An 8,073-nucleotide genomic window follows, 5' to 3' on the forward strand; every position below is an offset into this window, starting at 1 on the left:
CTAATTCTACCATAATTTGACATTTCTATAACATAAACATATGCTCAAAGCTCGAAAAATGCCAAAGTCTCATTGATACCTTCCGAGTGTGGCTTTCTGGTTATCATATCGAACTAGGGATCAGAGGTTTTCGTGTTTGAAGTATGGTACTAACAAACATGATTCGCTCCTTCAGCTGTGGATGCATTATAAGAGTGAAAGTCAATCCCACTAATCGGTTATGCAATTAGCCGCTTCAATCGGCAGGTTCTGCCGTTTTGGTCCGCAGTTCAAAAGTATGGGTAGCTATATTTGAACCACAGAGGTCTCTGAGTGGCTGTTTAGTTTATTGCTTTCATAAAATGCCGTTCAAGTGAACAAGCGAACGCTTTGAAATAAAATGTTTAAGGTTTGGCATTTTAGTGTAAAATTCACATTTGTTTAGAAATCAGTATCATGGGATAGCAACTGTATATACTATTGAAAGTATACATAAAAATAATGTCAAACGAAAAGTGCAGACTGCCGGCAAAAAAAAAGTTATTTGATACTGTTATTTTGCTCCCGAAAAGCAGAGAAACCAACATCATTACACTACCCATGATAGAAACTGATGAAGTATTATGAACTTCTGGCAAAACGGAAACACGTCAATGAGGCTGTAATCACGTATACCACTAAATTTATTTACTGTCACTGAAAACCTATTGTTCAATTTGCAGGACTGATGGGTTATAGATAGTTAGCTTTAAACAAATTTACACACGCCACAAGAGACTACACATCTTTCCCATACAAACAAGTCAAACAGTGCAAAACAATCAATTCGGCAAAAAACACAAACTTACTGAAAAACTTTGCTCGTCAGAAAATCAGCAAATTAAACATATGAAAAGATGCGTTTTTAGTATTACCTAAATTTTGTTTTGGTCAAGACACTGATGTTGACTAGCCTGATCAAGGTTATCTATTCACCCTGAATAGTGATACAAGTGAAAATGGATTGAATTGGAGCAGTGATCACAAATACAAACTGTATTCAAACAGCTGCTGAATACTGATACTGTATGAAAAAAAAGTAGGATCTGCTAGAACTACTTGAATGGTAGAAAGGAAATTCATTGTACGATATTGCCCATACCACCAGTAGTGATGACAACCCATATGAATACTGATCATTCTACCTGTGGATGGACATCACAACGACTAATCAGGATATTTGGGTAGAGCAACTGAAGGACTTGAACATAGTTTGGGCACTACTTGCAAAATAAAGCATGGTCATCACATACATAAGGATATAGTACTAAGGCATATAACATTCTGAACTTATATAGTCAGTTATTAGTGTAGAATAGTGTATTGTACCATTATTATTAACTGCTGCAACATGATGATTCATTTGTAAAGCATGTAGTACTCACATAGTTTTAAGGCTAAGGATATTGTGAGAACAGGAGAGCACCAAAGAGGAGTGTCACACATCATTGTTAATCTTCAGAAACAGTTTTATTGCTGCATTCTTGTACAGACGTCAATAAATGAAGTACACACTGTACTAAATTTATTGTACGAGAAGCATTGGCCACAATAAAAAAACTATACTTTCTTTGCAGAGAATCATCCTTGACATAGCTGGTTTGCTATCTAAAACTGACAAATGTAATTGGTATTTAAAAGCTTTTACCTACGAATTGTTCTTTAAAGTTTCACGTCCAGTTTTAATGCTAATCAGCTTCTGTAAGGTGACTTTTTAAGCCTAGTTATATTTATTGATAATCTAAACACAGCATGACTGTTTTTCATTATGGATCTCTCAATACTAAGTTTTTGTTTTAACATTATGAATTTTTCTCCACTTGCTGGGTTTCCACAGCATCAGAACTTCGAACTTGCTTTGCTTAGGTTTTAAAGAACACGACTGGCATATCAAGTAACTTTATCTAGTAATATTTATACGAACGAACGACAAGTTCGCAAAATAAATTCCACAGTTTTTACCCGAGATCCGTGTCGTCATGCTGACAGAGAAGCGTTGTCCTATAACATTAGATAAAAGTTTGATACGGGGGAACCGTATTTCAACATGCCATTCCAACATAGCGAATAAAACTTGTGTGGTCGCGTCGATGGATTTTTTTTTTTAAAGATCGCCAGCATTATTCGGTAGTTCTAATTAAAGTAAATAATGGAGTTAGCGGAAAGTTCTCGTGCGTTCCTTGGATAAATATATTTTAATTCTAACCTATTCTCAAGAAGACATTTCGCTATTATAACTACTATAATAATTCATTAATACCCCACTCACCCTAAAAACAAGAAGACTTTGCTCACGTGGTATGATAAAAAAATCTTAGTTTTCATTCACAAGTTTTCTTTTACCAATTATTTGGATTTTAAATGTCTCATTGCATATTTATTTACCAAAATAAACCTGGCCATTTATTACTTTTAGGAAACAAACTTACTTATATCATTAAATTTACATACCACCTCGAACTTTTTGTAGTTCAAGTGCTGATTATATTCTCTGACCTGGAGCAAAGTACTGGTGACACTTTGTGGCCTAACATCTATTGTTGGGTGTTCCCTGTGATCTAGAATCAAGTTTTGGATTATATTCTCTCACGTTGAGTCAGGTGTTGGTGGCAGTCTTTGACCTAACGTCTATTGTTGGGTGTTCCCTGTGATCTAGAATCAAGTTTTGGATTATATTCTCTCACGTTGAGTCAGGTGTTGGTGGCAGTCTTTGACCTAACGTCTATTGTTGGGTGTTCCCTGTGATCTAGAATCAAGTTTTGGATTATATTCTCTCACGTGGAGTCAGGTGTTGGTGGCAGTCTTTGACCTAACATCTATTGTTGGGTGTTCCATGTGATCTAGGATCAAGTTTTGGATTATATTCTCTCACGTGGAGTCCGGTGTTGGTGGCAGTCTTTAACTTAACATCTATTGTTGGGTGTTCCCTGTGATCTAGAATCAAGTTTTGGATTATATACTCTCACGTGAAGTCCGGTGTTGGTGGCAGTCTTTGACCTAACGTCTATTGTTGGATATTCTCTCTGATTTAGAGTCAAACACTAAGGTTGCATTTTTCTGCTTTGGAAACAACTGTTTGTTACACCTTATTAAGTGTTTCTTGTTGTACAAATTCTATAAGATAAGGGTTAAATACTGAGTTACAGCTATTGACTTTAGAGCAAATCGTGGTTCTGAAGTCCAGTGTTGATTATGTTTTGTAAAAAGAGTCAAGCATGGACTATATATTCTCTTATCCACCAGTCTCTTATAAAAACGTTTGCCATTTTGTGATTCGTATTATCTAAATAACACTGATTCCAGAGAGAAATTTTTAATACGATTTATAAGGGCGTTTGAGGAAGCATTAATGAGCATGTTCCTTTTTTTATTTTTGAAAACGTTAAATTCCTTTACCAAAAAAGAAAAAAAGAAGAGTCAAACGTTGCAATTTAGTATTTTAACAAGACCAGATCTAAAGAACGTTCGGAAATTTTCTGCTACATGACTAAACTTGATTGAACCAATAAACGTAAATTATCGAATTAAAAAAAAAAAATCCATGAATCATATCGTTGACAGTTTCACGGAAATTGTCACCCATTTTAGGGAGTATTGTTAAATAGTATGAATGATAAATCCTTTTTGTCACTAATTTTCACATACTTTTTTTTTTTTACCGTCTTTTGATACCGCCTTGCGCGATTATCGGACGCGGTTATCGCAAGATTTGAAGGTAATCTTCGAACTATTTTTACTGTCAAGAAGTTTCACACATGTTTTGTTCTTGTTGCTATAAGCAGTCAACTATGCACTTTCATTAAACAGATTCTTCTGAACCTCAAGGCATTAGCTGGATCGATATTTTGAAAGAAGCAGCTCGGATATCAAACAGCGCTCTACTTTTGAACCTATGCTGTGAAATACCCTTAGGGTGTGAAAAGCGCGTAAAACTATTTTAATAATGTAATGGAGTTTTCTCGTTTGGGCAATGAGTTAGGAGTAAGAGCGTATAGACTAAAGAAAACATGTTATGAAGTTTTTACGGTTTCCTAATGTTTGTCCTAGTTTCTATGAATCTTATTTTGAAATACAGCGATATAATTTACAATGTTTTTAAGTGTGTGTGTTTTTCCTTGTTTGCAAAATATAGAATTTTAGAACAAAAGAACTAACTTTGAGAATGATATTTTAATACGTAGGAAAATTTAGAATCTAATCCAAGAAGCAGCTGTAATTTTTATAATCATTCTTATAATTTTATACTTTCAGGTTCTACGTTTCAGGCTAAATTTGATGCTACTAAGTATATGCGACAATGATGTTAAAGGTTTCAGAAAGAAAGAGGTTAAAATTTTCAAAATCCATCCTGCTTCAGAACCCCTAAAGCCAAAATAAGCTTCAACTGAAAATGAGAATGTTGAACAGAATATTATTATTGCTACTTGGCTTATCTTTAGTCTCTCTAGTGTTTATTGGAAGGTGTGGATTAAAACTGGAAGAAGAACTGCGTGCGGCAGAGAAAGGAGTGCTGTCATCACAAGGTTTTAGTTTCAGTTCTCCAAGTCACTATTTGGATCTATTACAACAGCAGGAGGAAAATCATAAACGTAAAATGCAACAGCTCCAGGAAAAAATCCAAGAACTTCACAGAAAACTCGTCGAAATCGAACAAGGCGTTGAGCCAATGGATTTGAACATTAAATCCACCAAAGATTCCACATTTCTAGAAACAGGATGTGTAGATTACATCCAAAAGCAGCTGAATACTGCTGAACTGAAACACGGACTTCCACTGAATAATGAGTATGAAGTTATTCCATTTAATCACTTTACTTTCAGTCGACTTTATCCCGTAGAACTAGGCCTCGGGAAGCGGGTAGTGGAAAAACCAATAGGGTTCAGGAGAAAAGACCTTTTGGAAATATTTGTTCGTGCATTAGAGATCATCAACAAGGAGCGACATGGAAAAGATCGTTGCACTGTGGATGATTTTGTAGAGGGTGCATACAGGAACGATCCTACAACCGGTTCACAATACGAGCTGTATTTCAAAGAGAAAAACAGTACGCATTCCTATCATAAAGTTACACTAATGCGACCCTTTGGACCCATCCAAACAATCTCAAAAGAGATTGTCCGTACATCAAAGGAACTTATAAACTTGATTTTACCACTGTCGGGCAGGATTGATAAGTTTCGTATCTTTATGGACAAGTTTGTCAAAGTAGGAGTTAAACTAGATAAAAGGATTTTTTTGACCGTGGTCTATTTCGGCGAAGATGGCCTTCAAGATGTCAGGATAATTCTTACCAAAATTTCTCGCGAGAATCAATTTCGAAATATAAAATTACTAACCCTAAACGAAACCTTTTCTCGAGGCAAAGGACTGCAAGTTGGAGCGCATCATTGGAATCGTGCCGATGATGTGATACTTTTCATGTGTGACGTAGACATTGTGTTCTCAAGCAAATTCCTCGAACGATGTAGGCTCAATACAATAGCTGGTAAAAAGGTTTACTATCCAATAATATTTAGTTTATACAACCCTAGCATTGTTTATTCTTTACAAGGTAAAGACATCCCAACAGAGAGTGAACAGCTAGTAATCTCACGTGATACGGGATTTTGGCGAGACTTTGGTTTTGGAATGACTTGCCAATATCGAAGTGATTTCATAAATATCAAAGGTTTCGATGAAGATATAATTGGTTGGGGTGGCGAAGATGTCATGCTCTATCGGAAATATGTTAGAAGTCCCTTGACTGTTATGCGTGCAACCGATCCGGGAATATTCCATATCTGGCACGAGAAAACTTGTGATCCAAATCTAGCTGTGGAGCAATACAGAGCATGTTTACGATCTCGTGCTCTTAATGAAGCGTCTCACGCTCAACTGGGACTTCTGGCGTTTGGGGACGAGCTCAAACTACGTCAAAAGAAGAAGGAAGCGGAGAATCCAGCTTCTGTTGCAGCTACTTCAAAAATCCTCGAAGAGAGAGATGAAGAAAAATATGAGAGAAATGTTTATTAATAATGAGATGACGAAATTATTGTTATTTATAAGTACTTTGATTAATGAGATCAAACTTTTAGGTCAGGTTTGCTATGGACATTACAGGTATTTGGCTTAATTTGTTTAGTTATCATTTCGTGAAGTTGGTTTAACCATTTTTTTCTTCACCACGGGTTCCTTTTGGGTTTGTTTATCACTTAGTAACTAGACTCCTCTAAAGATTCAATGTTTCTAAGTATTGTGTTTTTAATAAAGAATATCTAATTCACAAGGTGGCAATAACGAATTGAAGGTGTAAAATACGAATTTAGTAAAATAAACCAGATGAACAACACTATAAACACACACACACACCTTTATTTAACATTACAGCTAAAGCATTAATAGATTACTTTAGAAACGGTAAAGCAGGTTAAAATAACTGAACAAAAATCGAATGGTTCAATTAAGTTTAAGATTGATCTTCGACAATTGGTTTTAAAACCATACACACACTGACTACCTTTACGCACATGAAGCACCATACAAACATAACTTAACTGGTGGAAGATGAAAATGTAATTTATCTTTGAACAAAAACAACATTCTCTTCGACAACTAAGAGATATATGTGGTCCACTAGTCAGGTTTAAACAAAAACAACATTCTCTTCGACAACTAAGAGATATATGTGGTCCACTAGTCAGGTTTAAACAAAAACAACATTCCCCTAGACAACTGTGTGGTCCACTAGTCAGGTTTAAACAAAAACAACACTCTCCTTGACAACTAAGAGATCTATGTGGTCCACTAGTCAGGTTTAAACAAAAACAACATTCCCCTAGACAACTGTGTGGTCCACTAGTCAGGTTTAAACAAAAACAACACTCTCCTCGACAACTAAGAGATCTATGTAGTCCAATAGTCAGGTTTAAACAAAAACAACACTCTCCTCGACAACTAAGAGATCTATGTGGTCCACTAGTCAGGTTTAAACAAAAACAACACTCCTCGATAACTAAGAGATATATGTGGTCCAATAGTCAGGTTTAAACAAAAACAACACTCTCCTCGACAACTAAGAGATATATGTGGTCCAATAGTCAGGTTTTAAACAAAAACAACACTCCTCGACAACTAAGAGATCTATGTGGTCCACTAGTCAAGTTTAAACAAAAACAACATTCTACCCGACAAGTAAGAGATCTATGTGGTCCACTAGTCAGGGAACAAAATTTTTCAATGTAACGAAATTTTTCCAAGAAATGGTCTAGTCCTTTCTATAACTGCATACCCAAAAATTATGCTGCCAGCTATAACTCGGAATAAGTAAAAGATGATAGATCTTGTTACACCATACAATTTGACAAAAAGTAAGACTAACACACGTCAACATCAAGCTGATGTTTCCACGACAGTATAGGAACCAATAATTTAAAATATAGATAAATAAGTAAATATACTCATCATATAAATTATAGAGGAGTAATGACAAAATTATCACAGAGGTAATATTAAGATTGTTTTTTAAATTATGAACTCTAAAATTACAGAACACGAAGTCATTATAAAACTGATTGTAAATATTTGAGATGAAGTTCATGACACGAACATTCGTTTTCGCTATCATTTTTAATTCTTTGTTTCCTTTTACAAATCATTTTACTTAACTATTTTTTAAGTACTTCACACATCAATGTGCCTCAACGATTTGTTTTCTTAATTACAGACTTGAGTTCTTAATTTCTCTGGAAAGTTTATCAATTTTTGATTTCATATTAAATTATATGCCAAAAAAATCTACGAAACGAAAATAGAAATGAAAATTCAAGCTTAAATTAATGGACCCGGACTTAAGATACAGAGCTTAACATAGCAGAGCACGTGCCAGTTGAAATCTAGTCTTCCAAATATACACTATGTTGTGTTGTTTGCAGTAAGTGTCGTAGATTAGATTATACTCTGTCTTTTCTTGTCGGTTAACGAATTATATTAGAGAGCTCAGAAATGTAGGGGTGTAAACCCTATTGTGTGCTTCAAGAGTTAAAATAACCATTTTCATCAAAGTCTTTCATTTAGTT

The 8,073-nt window shown here is 35.1% G+C and overlaps 1 pseudogene; it reads left to right on the top strand.

Annotated features, from left to right (window-relative positions):
• LOC106460606 overlaps positions 1–7,489 on the top strand; it is a 20,721-nt pseudogene extending 13,232 nt beyond the window's left edge.
• The last annotated feature ends 584 nt before the right edge of the window (positions 7,490–8,073 follow it).

Source organism: Limulus polyphemus, unplaced genomic scaffold (assembly GCF_000517525.1).
Source record: "Limulus polyphemus unplaced genomic scaffold, Limulus_polyphemus-2.1.2 Scaffold803, whole genome shotgun sequence".
NCBI lineage: Eukaryota > Metazoa > Arthropoda > Merostomata > Xiphosura > Limulidae > Limulus > Limulus polyphemus.